General features: G+C 33.2%; 1 pseudogene; it reads left to right on the top strand.

The window, feature by feature from the left end:
* Window positions 1-11,504: 11,504 nt before the first annotated feature.
* On the top strand, window positions 11,505-12,853 carry LOC124910719 (annotated as a pseudogene).
* The last annotated feature ends 9,477 nt before the right edge of the window (window positions 12,854-22,330 follow it).

Below are 22,330 nucleotides of genomic sequence, written 5' to 3'. Positions count from 1 at the left end.
TTGACAAGGTTAATAATTTTAATATATATATATATATATATATATATATATATATATATATATATATATATTCTATTTATAATTCTAAAATAATAATAATTTCAAATCTAATATTTTTAAACAATGGTTTTTAAATAAAATGAAAATATTTAATTTATATAAAATTTTATTATAATACATTTTATTCGAAGTTGTAGAGTTGAAACAAATTGTAGCGCCTGTTCATAAAGGAGTTCATAAAGGAAGAAATGAATTTTCATTCATGAATTAATATTTTTACATTAATCCAGTAGTGGTGTTACATGAAAGGAATAAATGTTTTAATATTAATGTAGTGAGATATTTTTACATTATTATGTTAGTGGTGTTACATGAAATGTACACTCTTATATTATTATCATATAAGTGAATTATAAGAAAACAAACATCAACAATATCAAAAACTATTATAACCATTGTACAAGAAGTGCAAAATGTGAAATATAAGCATTCAAATTTTTATTATCACCATAAACTTTATAAGTGCATAATGTGAAAGTACACTAATTCAAATTTAATACATACTACTCTTATCTTAATCTAAGAGAATTCTTTAAGTTAATCTTATTGTCATTAAGGTCTGACATAAGAATTCTATATAAATACTTGATCCTCAGTGTACTCAAAGCTTCTTCGTCCTTCAAAACAACAAGAGAAAATATAAGCAAATATAAAAAAAAAGTGACAATGAACATCATATGTTTAACACTTACATTGTGGATAGTGATGTCAATGTCCCAGTTTGTCAGATCTCCTCTATATGTTTCCATATGTCTCATACAATATAAAGCACAACAGGTTTTGTTCTTTTTATCTTGCCACTTCAGTTTTAAAGGTGTCTTCTTCATTTTTTCAAATTTTACAGAAAATTCTACTAGGCCTGGTTCTTTAAAAAAAGAAACAAAATTTTTAATGTGGTTTGTCAAATTGGTATACTTATCTAGAAATTTAACAGCACGCGGAATTCCGTTGTTGTCTAGTATTTCGATTTTGGAAATAGACATATTGACACATACAACAAAGTAATGTCCGCTTTAGAGGACCGGTAGAAATATATGTAAAAAGAATACAAACATAAATTATTGGATATCATTTCATATAGAATAAACGAAATTCCTTATATGGAACGGTTGTGTACATACTAGGTCTGCATTTTTATGTGTTCTTCTGTTTTTTTTAAGTTCTTCATCTCTTCCTTAAGGGTATAGGCAAATAACGTGTAACCATATTGCATATGAACCTGAAATAAACTCTAAATTATCAATGTCATGAACATTGAGCAATACATAACACAAAACCAAGTGAAACACTTACATATGATAATGTTGAAAAACAAATTATTTGTTTTTCATGCCTTGCAAACCTACTAAATTTGAAGTGTAAATGTATGGACCAAGAATCCACCACTTTACTCGCAACTTCTTCTTTTTCTTTCATTGTTTGTAATCGTGCACATGTTATATTACCTGGAAACCCTTTGTACAGTACCTCCCTGCGAAGTAAATTAATTTAGAACATAACTACTTTCATATTTAAATTGAGAAAAGTTTGTTTCACTTACGTTTTTATCAAGATCTTCACAAAAACACAAAATCGGCCAAAATCTTTGTTCATTGTTGGTTATTTTTCCCAACTTCCTCAAAACGACTTGCATGTAGGGGGGATTGAAGGTGCACAAGAATTTTTTGTAATCTTCCTCTTCGGATTGTCTCTAATGTTGACGCATCCCCCCTCATGTTCATCTTTAGAAGATTCACCAGCTTTAGAAGCTTCGTAAGCTTTAGTTTCCTCACCCAAATCATTCCGTTCAATAGAGTGTCTAGCACTATCTTCATTGTCCGCATGTGCATCCTTACAGGGGTATTCAACCAAGGGACTATTCAAATTCAAGCCCTTACTCTCAAAAGTGTCCCCAACTGCCTCCTTTGGAGGATCTTCCCTACTTATACAACCCTGTGCATTATTCACTTTCAAGTGTTTCATGAACACTTCTGATTCTGTTAGGTTTAGAAAACCGGCCTAAAAAATAGGCTTAGGATCGATGTTGCGTTTCTCAAACTCGACTGACAGGTATAATAGATGTTGTATCGTATCTTTAAAAGTTTGCAAGACTTTGGATGTTAACATTTGTAGATTATAAACAACACACTTTATTAGTCTCAAAAACATGAAAGTGTAGACAAATTTGAGTCAATTTGTTCATTGAATATACTTTTTCATCGTCTTTAGGTAATTCCAATAAATTAACTAGAATCTCATGTTCTTTTTCTGGTAGGTATGCCCTTTCCCTACCAAGTCCAAAACCACATGCTCGAGATTCTAACATGGTAATCTCTGACAATGTGATGTCATCCCAGCAAGAGATGATTGAAAAAGACCTTTCATAAGGATGACGTACACCATTGATAAAAATACCATCTAGGTAGTGTATCTAAAGAAAAGGAAAGGGAATCATGTTAGTGAATATTTTATATCTATAAATCATATACAAGAGAGTAATTATTAGTGAATAAAATATTTACCAATAAAAAGATTAGAGGTCCATCAAAATATGAAATTTTATTTTCTTTATCTTTTTTTTTTTCCATCTTGCGACACTTTCAACCATCATTTTAGTGTGAATATGCACCAATTCAGGTTTTTTATGTTATCAACATCCATTAAGGATTTGAGAATTTTAAACCTGAATTAATATAATACATGTTTAAGTATATACACAAATACAAATAGATATATAATAGATTTGAATAAATATTTACCTGACTCGTGAATTTTGTACTGGACATATAAAACTTGAGACAATAAAGACAACAAAGTCGATTTTGAAATCGTTGTTTGCACTTGTGTTACTTAATATCTTGGGTATCATAAAACTTGTTTCATGAGCTGAAGTTGATTCCTTTACGCTCCATCTAACCTTCCAATCCCTCAAGAAATAAAAATAGTTAATGTCATTATTCTTGTCCGTCCTAGTGGACTCAACTATGTTCATTGGCCCACTTGGGAGGTTCAGCACGGACTGGACAAAGTCTTCATCGATAAGGATTTCATCACCGTTGGCCAATACTAGAAAACTCTTCTCGAGGTTGAATCTTCTGACTACGTGTTTCGAAAAATGACTAGGACAATTGGAGACACACAATGTAAGAAGAGAACCAAACCCGATTTCCTTCACAGCTTCCTTCTGTTCTACGCTCAATTTAGGTATCATGTTAAAATGTCCATGTGGGGATGATCTTGTTAGAAATATTATTTTCCTTTTATTAATGGTTTTGGTTTTGGGGAAGGTGGTGATTCTTCAACGACAGGTGTAGAAGTAGCAGTATTAGTAGCTTCTACAGGAACAATAGATACTGATTCATTAGTCGATGACTTCGTCTTCGTCTTCGTATTCCTCTTCCTATTCCTTTCATATTAATTCGTAATAACCCTACAATACATAATTTTCAGTGAGAGAACAATATTTTTACAAAAGAAATGGAATAAATGGGTGTAATAGTAATGAAAAAACTAGAAATACAATATGAATCAAAATAACCTACCTCTCCAATTTATCTTCGATGTTGTCGTTGGATACAGGATTGGGGGCGGTTTCGATTATACTGTTACAAACTGCCAAGACAATCTCTCAGGAGTCAAAAGTATCCACTTGCATGTTGTTGCCTTCGTTTTTTGATATTTTCACAAGAAATCTTTGTAGAGTAGAAGAATACTCTAGGGTTTCAAAGTTCAAAGAAAGATGATCGCTAATAGAGAGATAGAATGAAAACAGTTTCTTATGAAAATGAATAGTGGGATTTGTAGCGGGAAAATTTTGTTTTAATCATTCATTAAGTGATTTTAACTTCACAAATTATAACATTAACGAAGCTAGCTTCGCTAGGTTGCGTTTTTAAATTCATAAATGAAACTAGCTTCACTAGGTTGCGTTTTTAAATTCATAAACAAAGCTAGATTCACTAGGTATATAAACTAATTGAAACAAAGTATGCTTCACGAAAAAGCGTCTCTTCATTATTTTTAATTTTTAATTTTTTTAAATTAATTTATTTACATATATGAATGAATAAATGTTTTTACATGAACATTAAAAGGTCTTTACATGAATGTGTTGGAGCTTTTACAAAAACCTCTAGGCATATAAACTAATTGAAGCGAAGTATATGCTTCACTGAAAAGCGTCTCTTCATTATTTTTATTTTTTTTATTATATTTTAAAATATTATTTTTCTTAATTAATTTATTTTACATACATGAATGAATAAATATTTTTACATGAACGTTAAAAGGTCTTTACATTGATGTGTTGGAGGTTTTAAATGAACCTCTAGGCATATAAACTAATTGAAGCGAGGTATGCTTCACTGAAAATAGTCTCTTCATTCCGTTTTACATGGCGCCTAGGCGAAGTATACTTTGCTCCATACTGCTTCTCTACATTCCGTTTTACATGGCGCCTGAGCGAAGTATGCTTCACTCCATACCGCTTCTCTCCATTCCGTTTTACATGGCGCCTGGGCGAAGTATGTTTCGCTCCATACCGCTTCTCTACATTCCGTTTTACATGGCGCCTGGGCGAAGTATGCTTCGCTCCATACCGCTTATTTTCATTCCGTTTTACATGGCGCATGGGCGCAGTATGCTTTGCTCCATATCTCTACATTTCGTTTAACGGCGTTAGGGATGAACCCGGAATGAAATCCGGGTTCCAGATTCTCTCTTCTTTTCTACCCAGCTTTGATTTATTAATATAATAATGCTTCTCAATTGTGATTGGTCTGCAACAGGGGAACACCCTATTCGGTAGTAAAAGATCTGAGTTGCTTAATATTCTTTTAAAACTACTTTATAGAAATATTTGAACGGATGATTGATGATAATAGGATTGCTAAAAGTTTTACCAACTATTAGATTAATTTTATTAATTTAAATACAAAACTCATATGTTTTTTAATATAAGATATCAGTTAAAGTAAAAGAATAATTTTTTTTTTCACTTGTTGCATCCCAACTTCGGGTATGCCCTGGTTGAAAGCTATAGTAAGACGATGAGTTTTCCAAGGATATAAATGTGTGAACAAAGGAAATGAAGTTTCTCTCATATGAAATCTTTGTAAGATATAAAGTTTAGAGAGAGAACTAAATGTCAAACATAAACATTCTTCATATGAATTGAATTAAGGTGTTGGAGAAAAGTGCTACGCCAAGAATTCAAGTATTCATTTATATATATATCTCATGCTTCCATTTACATATTTGAGATCAAAACAGTAATAGTTTCAACATTGCATTAATTAAATGAGTAAAAAATGAACTTTTTGATAAATATTTACATTAATATGTTATTTTATTAGGGAAATTTGATGAGATGGCCCTCATAAGAGGTCTAATTCCAAAAAAGGCCCACGGATGATAAAGTTGGCAAAAAGGGTCTTTTTGCCCTGTGAAAAGTCTGTAATACCCCTCGCGCTCCTGTTTTATCGTTCAATTACGAGAAATGTATTTCTTGTTGGGAAAAACCCTGATAGAAACACAAAAGAAGAAAACAAACTGAAAGAACACTAACAAAATTTGATAACGGAGTTCCGCCAATATGTTGCCTACGTCTCCGAGCACTAAGGCTATCAATTAATAAGGAAGAAGAGATACAAATTTGGGTGCAATAAACCAAAGAGGGGAGAGTTTCTTTTATACACTAAGAAACTTCCCCAACTCCCATCATCTTCCGATGTGGGATTCATACTAATTGTGAATATAGTTTTTTTTATATACTAAGAAACTTCTTTCACTCCCATCATCTTTCGATGTGGGATTCTAATTGTGCCAAAAACAACAAATCTCCACCTTGGCACAATATCCAAATACTAATCTTCAATATTAAAAAATAAACCTTCGGTGCTTCCAATTGGCGCTCTTCAGCGCCGACTCAAACGCGGAAGATGTTTACCAAATCTAAACAATTAGATTTGGTTTTCCCCATGTCTTTCATCTCGAACTCTTTACCCAATTGAGCCTTCAATTTGTCAACTTCATATTGGATCTTTGATGCTATCAACATATCATCAACGTACAAGAGTAGATAGATGTAAGACTCATCTTGCAATTTGCGCAAATACACACATGAACTGAATCTGCTTCTTGTGTACTTGTGCTCCATCATAAACTTGTCAAGCCGCTTGTACCATTGTCTCGACGATTGCTTCAACCTGTACAATAATCTGTTCAACTTGCAAACTCAATTTTTTTTATCAGCAACATTGAATCCATATGGTTGATAAATGTAGATTTCCTCGTTCAAATGACCGTGTATGTCTGCGGTCTTCACATCTGGTTGAGCTAGCTCCAAATTCATCTGCGCTACCAAGGCCAACAAAATTCCAATGGAAAAGTGTTTAACAATAAGAGAAAGTACCTCATTATAATCACCTCCTTCCTTATGAGCGTAGTTTTTAGCTACCAAATTTGCCTTGTAACGAACGTCAAACTTTTCAGGAAATCCTTCTTTCTTAGTAGAGATCCATTTACAACCAATAGCTTTCTTCCCTTTTCGTAGATGCGTCAACTTGCATGTCTCATTCTTCTAAAGAGATTGCATCTCATCTTCCATAACACTTCTCCTTTTTCCATTTTCAGTACTTCGACTGACATTTGTGGATGGAACATCATCTACGACTAGAAGTGCATAGGCCGCCATGTCAACAAACCGACCTGGTTTTTGAGTAACTCGTCTTGGCCTGTTTACAGCAATTGATTCACGTTGTTCTAAAGGTTCTTGGGTCAGAACCTCTTCCACATTTAACTCTTTGTCTGTCGTCGGAGAGTCACTTCTAGTTAGGGCTACAAATGAGCCGAGTCGAGCTCGAATTTGCTTGAGCTCGAACTCGACTCGATTTAGTATTTATTAGCTCGACTCGAACTCGAGCTCAAACGAGTTTATAAATTTGAGCTCGAGCTTGACTCGACTATTTACCTATAAGCTCGGCTCGACTCGAAAAGCTCGAACTCAAACTCGAATTCAAGATCGAGTTCGAGCTCAAACTCAAGCTCGAGCTCGAATTCAAGCTCGAACTCAAACTAAAATTTATTTTCAAAATGAAATATCAAACTTTCATACATATTCAACATTTAAAACATAATATTTAAAATTGAAAATATAAAAAAATCATAACTATTTAAAATTCCAAAATCATGATAATCCAAAAAGTATTTAACAACAATTACTAGTCAAAATTCTAAAATATAAAATTCTAAAATTAAAGTACAATACTATATAAATTGTTTGAACATTCAATATATTAATATTTTTTAAGTCAGATCTTCAAGCATAGCACAAGTACACCTACCTGCATTTAAGATTAAAAATAATTAATATAAAAAATACATATTAAAACAAATAACTAAAATTTAACTTAATTTAAGGAGTATATACGGACAAAAACAAATTCAACATATTTTTTATTAAATATTATTATATATAATTAAATTATTTGGGTACAAATATAACAAGAATTTATTGACTTATTTATAGAAAGAATCTATTAATTTATTTATATATTACAATATATTATTAATAGTGTAAATTCATTTTTTTTCTCAACATATTATATATAATATATACTAACCTTTTTTATCTCTTCATAATATATACAAAATATATACTAACATTTTTTTTATCTTTTATTATATATAATATATTAATATTTCAATATTATATATAATATAATATAATATTGTTTATGCATATAGATCTATGATCAATATATATTAAGAGTATTTTTCTATATAAATCTATGAACACTATTAATATATATAATAATGTTTTTCCATATAGATATATGAACAATTAATATATATAATAGTGTTTTTCCATATAAATCTATGAACGATCTATATAAGTACAAATTTCTCATAATACAAAAAAAATCTATTTAAAAGTATGAACAATAGTTATAGTAGAAATAAAAATATATTTTAATTTACCTGGAGGTTTCTTGTGAATGAACGAGAGAAATAGTGTAGATGAAAGATAACATAAAAAAATGTATTAACCTATTATGAATGAGTGAAAGTAATGATGAAGACGAAAGAAGAAGAAATATTGAAGAAGGAAGAAGAAGAAATGGTGAAGATAGAGGAAGAACAAGAAAAAAGAAGAAATTGTGAAGATGAGGAAGAAGAAGAAGAAAAAATGGTGAAGACGAAAGAAAGAAGAAGAAAAAGAGATGAAGAGTCACTTATAATTGATACATTAGAAATTAGGGTTTTATTTTATGACAATATAATATTATAATGTGGATTATGGACCTTCTATGGGCTTTGAAAATAGAGAGAAAAGAAAATAAAAATGTTTTAAATTTTAAGTTTTTTTATATTAAATAAATAAATAAATATATTATATATTATCAGGCTCGAAAAAGTTCGACAATCCATCGAACAAGCATTATATGAGCTCGAGTTCGGCTCGAATATTAAACGAGTCGGTTCGAGCTCGGCTCGAACTCGATCAAAGTCAAGCTCAAGCCGAACTTTGATCGAGCGACTCGCGAGCAGCTCACGAGCGGCTTGACTCATTTGCAGCCCTACTTCTAGTTGGGTTTATCTTTATCTGCTCAAACTCCACCTGTTGCGGAGTACAATCAATTTTGTCTGGTGTTACCTTATTCAACATTGAATAATCATCAAAAGTAACATCTCTACTGATAATGGTTTTCTTTGCATCCAAACACCAGAGGCGATATTCTTTAACTCCTATAGTAAATCCCATAAAAAGAGACTTCTTTCCTCGTGGATCCAAATTTGATTCAACTCCATGATAATATATTGTAGAACCAAAAATATGCAAAGAATCATAATCAGTTGCAGGATTTCCAGACCATACCTCTAATGGAGTCTTGCCACCAAGTGCAGATGATGGTAGGCGATTTACCAAATGTTGAGCGTATGACACAGCTTCTGCCCAAAATTTTCTGTCTAACCCAGCATTAGACAACATACATTGAACTTTCTCCACCAATGTCCTGTTCATACGTTCCGATACTCCATTCTGTTGTGGTGTTTTTCTGACTGTGAAGTGTCGAACTATGCCACACTCTTGGCATAACTTCTAGAATGGATCATTCTTGTATTCTCCACTGTTATCAGTCCGGAGAATTTTGAACTTTCTTCCTGTCTCGTCTTCAACTTGAGTTTTCCATTTAAGAAAAATCTCAAACACTTCACATTTATTCTTCATAGTAAACACTCATACTCTTCTGGAAAAATCATCAATAAAAGTAACAAAATAATGTCTACCTCCAAGAGAAGGAGTCTTGGCAGGTCCCTAGATATCTGAGTGCACATAATCCAAAATACCCTTGGTGTTATGGATAGCAGTGCCAAATTTTACTCGTCTTTGTTTTCCCAGAATACAATGTTCACAAAAATCTAACTTATAAACTTTTGTACCTTTCAACAATCCTTGCTTTGACAAGAGTTTGCATAGATTTCTCACAAGCATGCCCCAATCGCATATGCCATAGCTTTGTTGCCTTTAACTCCTTACTACTCTCGGAAGTTTATACACATGATGTCCCATTAATTGTACTACCTTTTACAATTAGTGGATACACATCACAAGCGCTCCAGATATTACCCTAAGAACTCCATTTTCCAATTTCACATGTAGGCCTTTTGACTCCAAGGCCCCTAAAGAAATGAGATTCTTTTTCATATTCGGTATGTACCGAACATCTCTAATAATTCTGGTGGATCCGTCATCATTCCTCAGCTTGATTGAACTTATCCCCTTTATTTTACATGTATTAGCATCTCCCATGTAAACAACTCCACCATCTAGCTCTTTAAAGTCAAAGAACCACTTTCGAACTGGTGTCATATGATAAGTGCAGGCTGAGTCCAATATCCACGCATCAGGATGTGATGTTGTGTGTGACATCGATAAAGAGTATTCTGAATCTGCATCACCTTTGTTTTCTGCAACATTCGCATCTTTAGAATCTTTGTCTTTCTTCTTCAACTTTGGGCAGTTAATCTTCCAATGTCATTTCTCATGATAGAAAGCACATTCATCTTTGGTAACTCTACTTTCTGATCTTCTTCCTTTCCCTTTTAATTTGCTCTGCTGACGGTCCCTGACCATCAATGCTTCATCTGCTGTACCTACTTTGTTTTTCCTTTTATCTTGCTTTCTCAATTCATGACTATATAAAGCAGAACTTACAGCATCAAGAGAAACATTTCCTTTCCCATGAAGTAACGTTGTTTCTAAGTATTCAAATTCATCAGGAAGGGACGATAGCAACATCAACACAAGATCTTCATCCTCAAACCTATCGTCAAGGTTTAACAGATCTGCTATTAATTCATTAAACTTAGTTATATGCTCATTCATAGTAGTACCTGATTGGTAATCAAACCGGAACAGTCGCTTCTTCATAAGGAGCTTATTCTGACCACTTTTCTTCAGAAATTTATCCTTCAATGCTTGCCACAGTTTCTGTGCAGAAGTTTCATTCTTCACAGCATACTTCTGCTCTCTGGACAGACACGATCGAATTGTTCCGCGCGTCAACCGATTCATGATACTCCACTCTTTTTCTTCTATACCATCTGGCTTTCTCACCTCAATAGCAACATCTAGACCCTGCTGAAAAAGACAATCTAGAACCTCACCTTGCCACATGCCGAAATGCCCAGTTCCATCTAAGATCTCCACCGTAAATTTCAAATTTGACATCGGTGTCCTCGTCCAGGATGACGAAGGAGTTGACGCCCCTTTTGAAGACTCCACCATGCAAGGACGAACCTTCGTCTTTGATACCACTTGTTGGGAAAAACCCTAATACAAACACAAAAGAAGAAAACAAACTGAAAGAACACTAACAAAATTTGATAACGGAGTTCGGTCAATATGTTGCCAACGTCTCCGAGCACTAAGGCTATCAATTAATAAGGAAGAAGAGATACAAATTTGGGTGCAATAAACCAAAGAGGGGAGAGTTTCTTTTATACACTAAGAAACTTCCCCAACTCCCATCATCTTCCGATGTGGGATTTATACTAATTGTGAATATAGTTTCTTTTATATACGAAGAAACTTTTTCACTCCCATCATCTTTCGATGTGGGATTCTAATTGTGCCAAAAACAACATTTCTCGCATTTAGTATTTCTCGCATTTGGTGCTCAATTACGAGAAATGTATTTCTCGCATTTGGTGCTCAATTACGAGAAATGTATTTCTCGCATTTGGTATTTTTTGCATTTGGTGCTCAATTACGAGAAATTTATTTCTCGCATTTGGTGCTCAATTACGAGAAATGTATTTCTCGCATTTGGTATTTCTCGCCTTTGGTATTTCTCGCATTTGGTAAATATTCTCCGACCACGAACCCTAAATTTAGGGTTCTCATATAAATACTCTAAAACCCTAATTTCACATTGTCCTTGTATTTTGAAGCTGCCAAAATGTCGAAGCGAGGTTAGTATTTTCATCTTCTATACAATTCTCTGTTAACTACATGTTTGATACTTGATAGTAATTCAATGTTGAAAAACAACGTGTTTCAGGTCGCGGAGGATCGGTGGGAAACAAGTTCCGCATGTCACTGGGTCTTCCTGTGGCGGCTACGGACAACTGTGCCGACAATACCGGCGCGAAGAATCTCTACATCATATCAGTGAAGGGATCAAGGGTCGTTTGAATCGATTGTCGTCTGATTGTGTGGGAGATATGATTATGGCGACGGTGAAGAAAGGGAAACCTGATTTGAGAAAGAAGGTCATGCCTGCTCTCATTGTTAGACAACGCAAGTCCTGACGACGAAAGGATGGAGTGTTCATGTATTTTGAAGGTGATTTAGTAGATTCTAATTTTATTTTGTGTTATAACTTGTTACTTATTTAACCAATTTTTTGTTATTCTTTACTAAAACAGTTAGACTGAAGAACCCACTCTTTTCACGATCTGATTGATACAATCCCTTATTTGATTACAATTAGGGCAAATCAAACAATTTGAAAAGCATGTCCATTTCCACAGGTAAACAACTTAACCAAACAAAGTTCATCATAATCAGATATATCTGTTTTGACAATCAAAGTGTCATTTAGTTAGTGTACAATTTGACTTTTTGATTGATTGTCATGTCTCACTTCATCATCACAATGCCTTTAACCCCCTTCTTCACTGCAATTCACTTTTGTATGACAAACTCTCAATATTGAGGATTTAGAAATAGTTTTTCTTTAGTATTGGTTTTCAAGGGTATTTGGGTATTGTATATACCCACTAAGATATTAAAGAAAGAGTATTAGGGATAATGAATAGAGTTTCTGGTATGATGAATGATGTATTTAGAACACTATACTCACTTATTTGCGTTCAAAGTCTTACATACTTCTTGGTCTTCTCCATTTTGAACAATCACAACACAATTTTTTTATATATGAAATTTATTGATTGTAATATGTAAATATCTTGGTTGATAAATATGTTGTTACTATGCAGATAATGCTGGTGTGATAGTGAATCCTAAGGGAGAAATGAAAGGTAAAAATGTCTCAAAATGTGTTAAATTACTAAATCATCTTTAGGCCTCATTCATTCACTCACCATTATTTGTTTGATAGTAAAAAAACAGGTTCTGCCATTACTGGTCCAATTGGGAAGGAATGTGCTGATTTATGGCCCAGAATTGCAAGTGCTGCCAATGTTATTGTTTGATAAAGTCGGGGGACTCTTTTGCTTTTAAAAAACTTGTCAATTTTGTTTATTGATTCACAATTGAGATTAGAATCATATACCCTTTCAATTCTTGTGATACGCATAACATATTTATGAATGTTGATGTACGTGAGTGCTTTCAATTTTGGGTCATACCAAACATGCTATTCAAATATGTAAAACATCTAGTCAAGAAAATGGGAAATAAATAAAGCAGATGGTTTAAATGTTTATATTTAATACCAACATATATAATGTCAACAATTCTTACAGGATAAAGCAAAAGTCGCAAGGAGTTTTTGTGTTCTTATCAAGACCCATAGTTCGCCTCTTAATTTCTCCATAGTTGTTGAAGCATGAGTCTGTCGGAATGACATGAAATAAATAAATATCTGTATCTTTTATAGAGGATATTTTAGTTATCACTTTAAGAGATTGTGGATGTTTTATGATGAAAATGCTTATAAATTTATACTCGTAAAATGAAACCAGACAACGATTTGTCAATTATCATCTAATTTCGGTTTTCATATTCATAAAAGTATTTCAAAACAGGTATTTTTCAACCTACGGAAATGGGTTTAGCAAAAAAATAATAAACATTTGGATAGAAACTGACTGTAAAACTCCACAAATAAACTGTAATTTTCACTCAACAATATGACTGTAAAAACTCCATAAATAAACTGTAATTGGCATAGTGTTTGCTTACAGATGATGCAAAAGAGAGACATAAAGACAGTAATAGTTTACAAACTTAAACAGATTCTGGTTCAACCCAACAAACATATTTCACTGTTCTTCGTCACTATCATTCCCGAAAACTGAAGCTATTGGAATCTTTGCCTTCTTCTTTGTCGAGCTACTGTTTGAAATCTGGCCAACATAAAAAAACTGCCTAATTAGGAAACAACAATGACAAGAGTCCTAACAGAAGTAACAAGGAAAAACAATTGCCTCCCTTTTGGCTTAACTTGTTTTGCAGATTCTTGGACCTTGGCAGTAGAAGCAAGCAACCAGGTAATAAAAACTGCACGAAATTCTCAAGACCTTCCAAACTTGATGATACCAATTCCCCTCAAAAGACACACATATAAAAGAAATATGTGTTGCCTTCTGCTAATAAATGTTGGTTTTTGTAAAAAAAAGAAGAAGCAAGCATCAAGCTCCAATTATCCGGGTATGCACACATACAAACTACAAAAAGCATACCTCTCGTTTCTTAGCAATCTCCTTTGTCTCCTCTAACTCCACGTCAAATTTCTTCCTTTGGATATTTTCTTCAGCAGTATAAAAATCATCATCCTCCTGTTTTCCAACTCCCAATTTTGCATCCCGCATACCAGACCTTATTGGCTCAATTATTCCTTAATATAAACCGAAAAAAATTTTACTATCCAATTATTTGATAGAGAAAACATAACAGATGCACAAACAATGAAGTTCCTAAAGAAATGTTCAATTCTCGTGTCTATGTTGAGAGCCAGTTCACCCATAAAACCTTGCTATAACATATTATAATCAATCTACTTCAATAGGAGAATTGATGTTTATTTACTTTGTTCATCCTTCCCAAGACCTTTACCTTTCCAACCCATCTTTTGGAGAAGCCTAAATCAAATATTAGAAGATGACAATTGTGTATTCGATGAAGCTTGTTCTACATTATCAAGATCAACATTTTCAGTAGGCATGTGATTAATTGGCAGATAAAACACAAGAGTATGAATATCTGAAGTATATGTAAAGACAATCAAATTTACTTTTGTAGAAATCCAACAACCAGCAACCGGATTCGTTCCTTGTCTACTGTTATAGCATCTTTGGTGATTCATTTTATCATGTATACATAAGACGAAAACCCTTAGAACTAAAGAAGAAACAAAAAAAATCCAATTAATCACAAAGAGAAAAGATCCAACTTTAGGGATTCGAATTTCTAATCTCATATATTACCAACCATTTCCTTCAAACCCAGTTGACCTATCTAGCCATGTCTGCATATTTGATGAAAGACCCAATCTCAAAGATTTAATAATTTGAAAGAACAAGATCTAGCTATAGAATACATACAAGGCTTTGGAAGTGTGGTGTCGAGGTCGGAGCGAACATTGCGTTCGACGGTGACGGGGCAAGTGGAGCCTCCGATGATAAGGCGTTCTTGTCTTGAGTCGTCGTCATGTATGTGTGTTAATCTGATATCCAGAGATGAATGCATCGCGATCGCGTCCTCCATTGGAGATTGTTCTTTCGTAGTTTATTGTAAATCGATTCGAAACCCTAGCCGTTTTTATATATTTTACAAATGTCTGAATCTCAATATATACTCAGATATACCAAATGCGAGAACACTATTAAAAAATCGACCTTTACCGACGACTATTTTCGAAGGTTTTATAAAACTCTCCTAAATACTCCCGAGAGGAATAAATCTTTCGGTATTAAAAATAGATTCCGAGAGGGGTGTAAAACCTTCGGGTTTATTAATTATTACCGAAAGTTCTTTGTCGAAAGTTCTACAAAGAACTTTCGGTTTTACCTTCCCAAAAAACCAAAAATAATTCTAAGTGTTGGATGTAGGTTAATTGCGAAGGTTTTTACAAAAACCTTCGGTTTTGAAATCCCAGAGATTTTTAATTACGAAGGTTATTCAAATAACCTTCGGTTTTAGCTTTTTTGAAATTCTATTTTCCGAAGGTTTTCCAAAAACCTTCGGTTTTGGCTCAATTATAAATAATTCTAATTTTGGTATTGGTTTTTCCGAAGGGTTTTTATTAAACCTTCGGTTTTGAATAAGATCAAAACCGAAAGTTATATGAAAACCTTCGGCATCTACTTTTATAAATACAAACCCTAACCCTTCTCTTTTTCATTCCAATCTCTCCTTTCTCTCTCTCCCGTGCCGCAGCCGCCTCCTCCTCCACGCCGCTTCTTCTCTTCTCGCAGGTTTGTTTCATTTGGTTTTTTTTGTTGTTTATTATTAGATTTAGATTTAGATTTAGATTTCTTAAGTTTATATATATTATATATCTAGATTTAGGCTAGTTTAAATTGTTTGTTTGTTTCATTGATTTAGATTTGTCTCTACGTTATTGTTTAGATTAAATTTAAGTTAGTTTGTTAAATATATATGATTTTGTTAGTTTTGTTATATATTTTGTTTGATTGAAGTTATATATTTTAGATTTAGGTTACGGTTATAATTTGTTTGATTAATATATATATAATATACATATATCTGAAATGCATTTAGGATGGGTGATTCATGGAATAGTCTTCGGCGTACACCGGAGAAACTGCCTCCGTGTTACCAGAATTTGCTAGCACAAACTGAAATTGCGGCACGTGAGGAAGAGGTGAGAGATGACGCTGGAAATGGAGCAAATCCGATCGAGGGATGCGGAAAGAGGCCGATTGCTGAGTGAAATTAAAGCGGACAGGGCTGAAATGGACCAGAGATTGGAGAAACTCGAACAGGAACTTGTATTGTTGAGGAGTCGACTGAATCAACCACCCCCTCCTCCCACCCCATCTAATAATTTCTAGATTAATTATGTGTTTATTAGTTTTCCGTACGAACGATGACATTAATTTTTATGTGTTTTGTTTTAATATTCATGAATTATTATTATTATCTTTGGTTTGGTTTTAATATATATGTGGTTCATTCTTTATTTTATTTTTGTTTGCTTTTCACCTTTTTTTTTAAAAAAAAATAGAATGGCCAAAACCGAAGGTTTATTTGAAAACCTTCGGTTTTGACCATCGTTTAAAAAAAATTAAAAAATTTCTAAGTATGGGGAAGGGTAAAAATCGAAGGTTTTCAAATAAACCTTCGGTTTTGACCCTTGTTCAAAAAAATCTGAAAATTTTCTAAGTATGGGGAAGGGTAAAAACCGAAGGTTTTCAAATAAACCTTCGGTTTTGACCATCGTTCAAAAAAATCTGAAAATTTTCTAAGTATGGGGAAGGGTAAAAACCGAAGGTTTTCAAATAAACCTTCGGTTTTGACCCTTGTTCAAAAAAATCTGAAAATTTTCTAAGTATGGGGAAGGGTAAAAACCGAAGGTTTTCAAATAAACCTTCGGTTTTGACCCTTGATAAAAAAAAACTGAAAATTTTCTAAGTATGGGGAAGGATAAAAATCGAAGGTTTTCAAATAAACCTTCGGTTTTGACCCTTGTTCAAAAAAATCTGAAAATTTTCTAAGTATGGGGAAGGGTAAAAACCGAAGGTTTTCAAATAAACCTTCGGTTTTGACCCTTGTTCAAAAAAATCTGAAAATTTTCTTAGTATGGGGAAGGGTAAAAACCGAAGGTTTTCAAATAAACCTTCGGTTTTGGACCCTTGTTCAAAAAAATCTGAAAATTTTCTAAGTATGGGGAAGGGTAAAAACCGAAGGTTTTCAAATAAACCTTCGGTTTTGACCCTTGATCAAAACAAACTGAAAATTTTCTAAGTATGGGGAAGGGTAAAAACCGAAGGTTTTCAAATAAACCTTCGGTTTTGACCCTTGATCAAAAAAAACTGAAAATTTTCTAAGTATGGGGAAGGGTAAAAACCGAAGGTTTATTTGAAAACTTTCGGTTTTGACGCTTCCTAAAAACATTCTGTTTAAGGTCAGGACCGAGAGGTTTTCTTAAAACTTTCGGTGAAACCCATAAAAAACGAAAGTTATACTATTAACTTTCGGTGTTACCAAATTATAATTTGGAAAATTAATTGGTTTGATACATTCCAATCTAGAATCTTAACTAATCTAATCAAGTGTGTGTTGTTTTTTAAAAATTAAGATTGTGTTTAATGTTAAAATGTTTATGATTGTGTTTGATTATATAAAGAAGTGTATTTATATGTTTGTGTTTATGATCATGACATGAATGTGTATAAAGTTTGATCTTATGGCTTATGTAATGTGTTAAGGTTATTAAATGTGTTCAATTAATAATGTTCAAAGTCATTAGAAGATTAAAAACCAATTAATTTAACAATTTGTGAAATGGTAATTCCGAGAGTTTAGAGTAAAACTTTCGGAAATACCCATAAAAACCGAGAGTTTTATGATTAACTCTCGGAATTACTATGTCACAATTGTTAAATTAATTGGTTTTTTTTGTTATAATCTAGACTCCTAACTAATATTATCAAGTGTGTGTTTTATTTGAAAATTTTAGATTGTGTTTAATGTTAAAATGTTCAAGAAAGTGTTTAATCATAAAGAAAAGTGAATATGAATGTTTATGTAGGATTATCCTATGTATTTGTGTAATGTTTGATCATATGGATTGGGAAATGTTTTAAGGATATCAAATGTGTTAAATTAATGTTGTTCAACGTTATTAGAAAGTGAGAAACCAAATAATCTAACAATTTGTCATGTTGTAAAACCGAAAGTTAAATATATAACTTTCAGAAATATGCATAAAAAACGACAGATTTACCAAAAACCTCTCGGTTTTGTGTATTTAAATTTAATTGTAAAAATGTAAACAAATAATCAAAAACCGAGAGTTTTACTATATACTCTCGGAATTTAAACAATCAAAAACCGAGAGTTTTCAAATAACTCTCGGAATTTAATTAAATAAAAACTGAGAGTTTTGATATAACTCTCGGGAATCACCTTTTAAATGAAAAAAAACCCTTCTTTTCTTCCCCGTTTCTTTTCTCTCTCAGCGCTCTCTATCTCTACTTCTTCCTCTGCGCCGTCTCTTCTGCGCCGCCGCTCTCCAGTCGAAGCATTCCGATTGAAGATCGTCCCCTGCCGCTGTTTGAAAACCGCCCACTTTCCAACCGAAGACGACGAGGATCCCACGGATTGAAGACCGATTGAAGACCGCCGCTGCCGCTGTTCGAAGACCGCCGCTTTCCGTCGCTGCCGCTGTTTGAAGACCGCCGCCGGAGACTGCCGCTGTTAGAAGGTTAGTTACTTATTTAATTTAAGTTATATATATATTAGTTTCAATTTAGGTTGGATTTTAGGTTAGATTAGTTAGATTTTAGGACTTTGGATGAATTGATTTATTCTAGAATTTATTTAGGTACGAATTGAATTTTATTTATGTTAGATATTTGATTTAGAATTAAATTGGATTTGATTTTAAAAATTTGTATGATTTGGATTGTATTTAGAATTGGATTTTTTGGGAATTTGTATGAATTGGATTGAAATTAGAATTGAATTGGATTTTATTGAAATTGGTATGAATTGGATTGAATTTAGAATTGAATTGGATTTTAGGTTAGTATTGATTTAGGTTAGAATTGAATTGGTTTTTTTTGGAATTTGTATGAATTGGATTGAAATTTGTTTGAATTGGATTTTTAGATTTGGTTTTGGATTTGGATTTGGATTTGGATTAGGTTTTTGAAATTGGTTGTTGGATTTTGTTTTTGCTTAGATTATGTTGGATTATTGTTAGATTAGGTTTATATTTTTGTTAAAAAAGTTTAGAAATTGTATTGGATTGTGTTATTGGTTTGATTTTGGTTGCTTTGATTTGGGTTAAATTGAGGTTTGATTTAGGTTTAATTGAGGTTTGATTTAAGTTTTGGTTTGATTTTGGTTTGATTTTGGTTGGTTTTATTTGGGTTTAATTGAGGTTTGATTTAGGTTAGATTTTGTTTAATTTAGGTTTTGGTTTGATTTTGGTTTGATTGTGATTGATTTGATTTGGGTGTAATTTAATGTTATTAGGTTTGGATTACGAATTTCAGTCGCCCCCTGCTCGCCCGTCAATCTACACCCGCTGCTCTTCTTCGTTGCTCTTTTTGTGCAAGGTTAGTTCTTGTTGGTTTATTATATGGTTAGGTTTAGTTTAATGTTAGATTTATGTTAGCTTTTCATTTTAGATTTAAGTTTGATTTATGTTTGATTTTATTTATGTTAGATTAGGTATCATGTTAGATTTATGTTAGATTATGTTAGCTTTTCATGTTAGATTTAAGTTTGATTTATGATTGATTTGATTTATGTTAGATTAGGTATTATGTTTGTTAGATTATGTTAGATTATGTTGGATTAGATTGGGTTTTAATTAGATTTGATTTTAAGTTAGGATTGTTATATAGAATGAATTGTGTATGAATAAAATTATGTTGGATTATAATTGATTGCTTTGAAATGTGTATGAATGAAATAATGTTAGATTATATGTATGTTGAATTTTGGTTGGATAATGATAGATTAGATAGAAATTATGTTAGCATTATGTAAGCCTAATTAATTTAGACAAATTTAAGTAAATAATAATGCAGGTTGTTTTTCATTTTATTAGAAATATGGAAATACCCGATAAAAGTTGGATGACCTTACGTCGAGATCATCCAGATTACGAGGAAGGTGTTGAAAAATTCCTCGAGTATGCTGTTAGGAATACATCCCGACAAATCGTGAAATGTCCCTACGTGAAATGCTTGAACACGCCGTTTATGGAAATAGACGAAGTGAAGACTCACCTCATCGTTTATGGAATAAATGTTCATTATGAGTATTGGTATTTTCATGGAGAAAAGAGACGCACTACTCAAGTGGTTAATGACGATGTCGATGAAGATGTCGATGACTTAGATGATGATGATGATGATGATGATGATGACGATGATCAGTCGGAGGATGCCGTGCCGGAATTCAACGATGCGAGACAGGAGATGAATAATAAAGTTAATGAAGAGGTCAATGAAGAACGTTATATGCACGAATTTATAAACGATATGTTCACCAACGTTAATGATGTCCCAAGCAACGATGAACCAGTCGAAGATGTGCATAGATTTTATAAATTGCTTGATGATTACAAACGACCATTGTATGAAGGTGCTCGAATAACGAAATCATCGGCACTACTGAAACTACTTCACATAAAAAATGTATGTCAATGGACGAATTCTTCGTTTGATATGTTGATGCGTCTGCTTAAAGACTACATATTACCGATTGACGCTGAATTGTCAAACTCATACTACGAAAGTAAAAAAATTCATTACTGATATCGGGCTTAAATATGACAAGATAGACGCATGTAAGAACAACTGTATGCTATTTTGGAAGGACGACATAAATGAAGATTCTTGCAGAGTTTGTGGTCTTTCAAGATGGAAAGTCGACCAAACAAGTGGGACAGTTCGAGAGAAGCAAAATGGGAAATTCATTCCAAAAAAGGTGTTGAGATATTTCCCTTTAATACCAAGACTGCAAAGACTATACATGTCCTCAAAAACGGCTCCAATGATGAGATGGCATAAAGAAAGAAGAGTTGATAGTGATACGTTGAGACATCCCGCTGATTCCTTAACTTGGAAGACGTTTGATGAAAATGATACAGATTTTGCTTCAGAATCTCGAAACGTAAGACTGGGTTTATCAAGCGATGGGTTTCAACCATTTTCAAATGGTAAAAAATCATATAGTGTTTGGCCGGTTATTCTCGTTCCTTATAATGTGTCACCCACGACTTGCAAGGATTCTAGCAATTTCATTTTATCTATGTTAATTCCGGGTCCAAAGAGTCCGGGAGATGCAATTGACATATTTCTCCAGCCATTGATCGAAGAGTTGCATGAACTGTGGCAAACAGGTGTGAAAACGTTTGATGCACACACATCGCAATACTTTAACATGCGAGCGGCGTTGTTGTGGACCATTAACGACTTTCCCGCCTACGCGAATTTATCAGGCTGGAGTACGAAAGGTAAATTCGCTTGTCGTTGTTGTAACAACGACACAGTATCTCTTCGATTGGTTCATGGTTCCAAACAATGTTACTTGGGTCATAGACGCTTCCTTCCACCGAAGCACAAATACAGAAGGGATAAAGAGTCGTTTGATGGTCGAGCTGATTATAGAGATCCCCCTAGATTGTTAACGGGGCAAGAAAGTTACGAGCAAGCACGAGACCTAGAAGACATAATTCTTAGTACGGATCTGAGCAAGAGAACCAAGATATATCATGAAACGCGGGGAGACAATTGGAACAAACTTAGCATTTTCTTCCGTCTGCCTTATTGGAAATCATTATTATTGAGACATAATTTGGATGTGATGCATATTGAGAAAAATATTTGTGATAGCGTGTTGGGAACAATAATAAATGTGAAAGAGAAGACTAAGGATGGTCCTAAAGCCCGTAAAGACTTAGAACTCTTAGGCATAAAATCATGATTAAATCCTATAAATGATGAAAGAGTTGTTCATTATCCAGAAGCGCTTTTCACTTTGACATCCGAAAATAAAAAACGTCTTTGTAACTTCTTGAAAGATCTCAAGTTGCCTGATGGTTTTTGATCAAATATCGGCGGTTGTGTAAATTTGGAAGAGAAAAAGATTTCGGGATTAAAGAGTCATGATTGTCACATTTTATTGGAATATCTTATTCCTTTAGCAAATCATGGATTACTTCCAGATAATGTGTATGATGCGTTAGTAAATTTGTCTCGTTTCTTTTGGTTGTTGTGCTTCAAAGAGTTGATTCAAGAGGACCTAGAACAATTGTACACGGATATTACATTGACAATTTGCAAATTTGAAATGATTTTTCCGCCGTCAATCTTCGACATCATGATGCATCTC

The sequence above is a fragment of the Impatiens glandulifera genome, chromosome 7, assembly GCF_907164915.1.
Source record: "Impatiens glandulifera chromosome 7, dImpGla2.1, whole genome shotgun sequence".
Taxonomy (NCBI): domain Eukaryota; kingdom Viridiplantae; phylum Streptophyta; class Magnoliopsida; order Ericales; family Balsaminaceae; genus Impatiens; species Impatiens glandulifera.
Note: the sequence above shows the minus strand (reverse complement) of the source record. Positions and strands in the feature narration are given on the sequence as shown.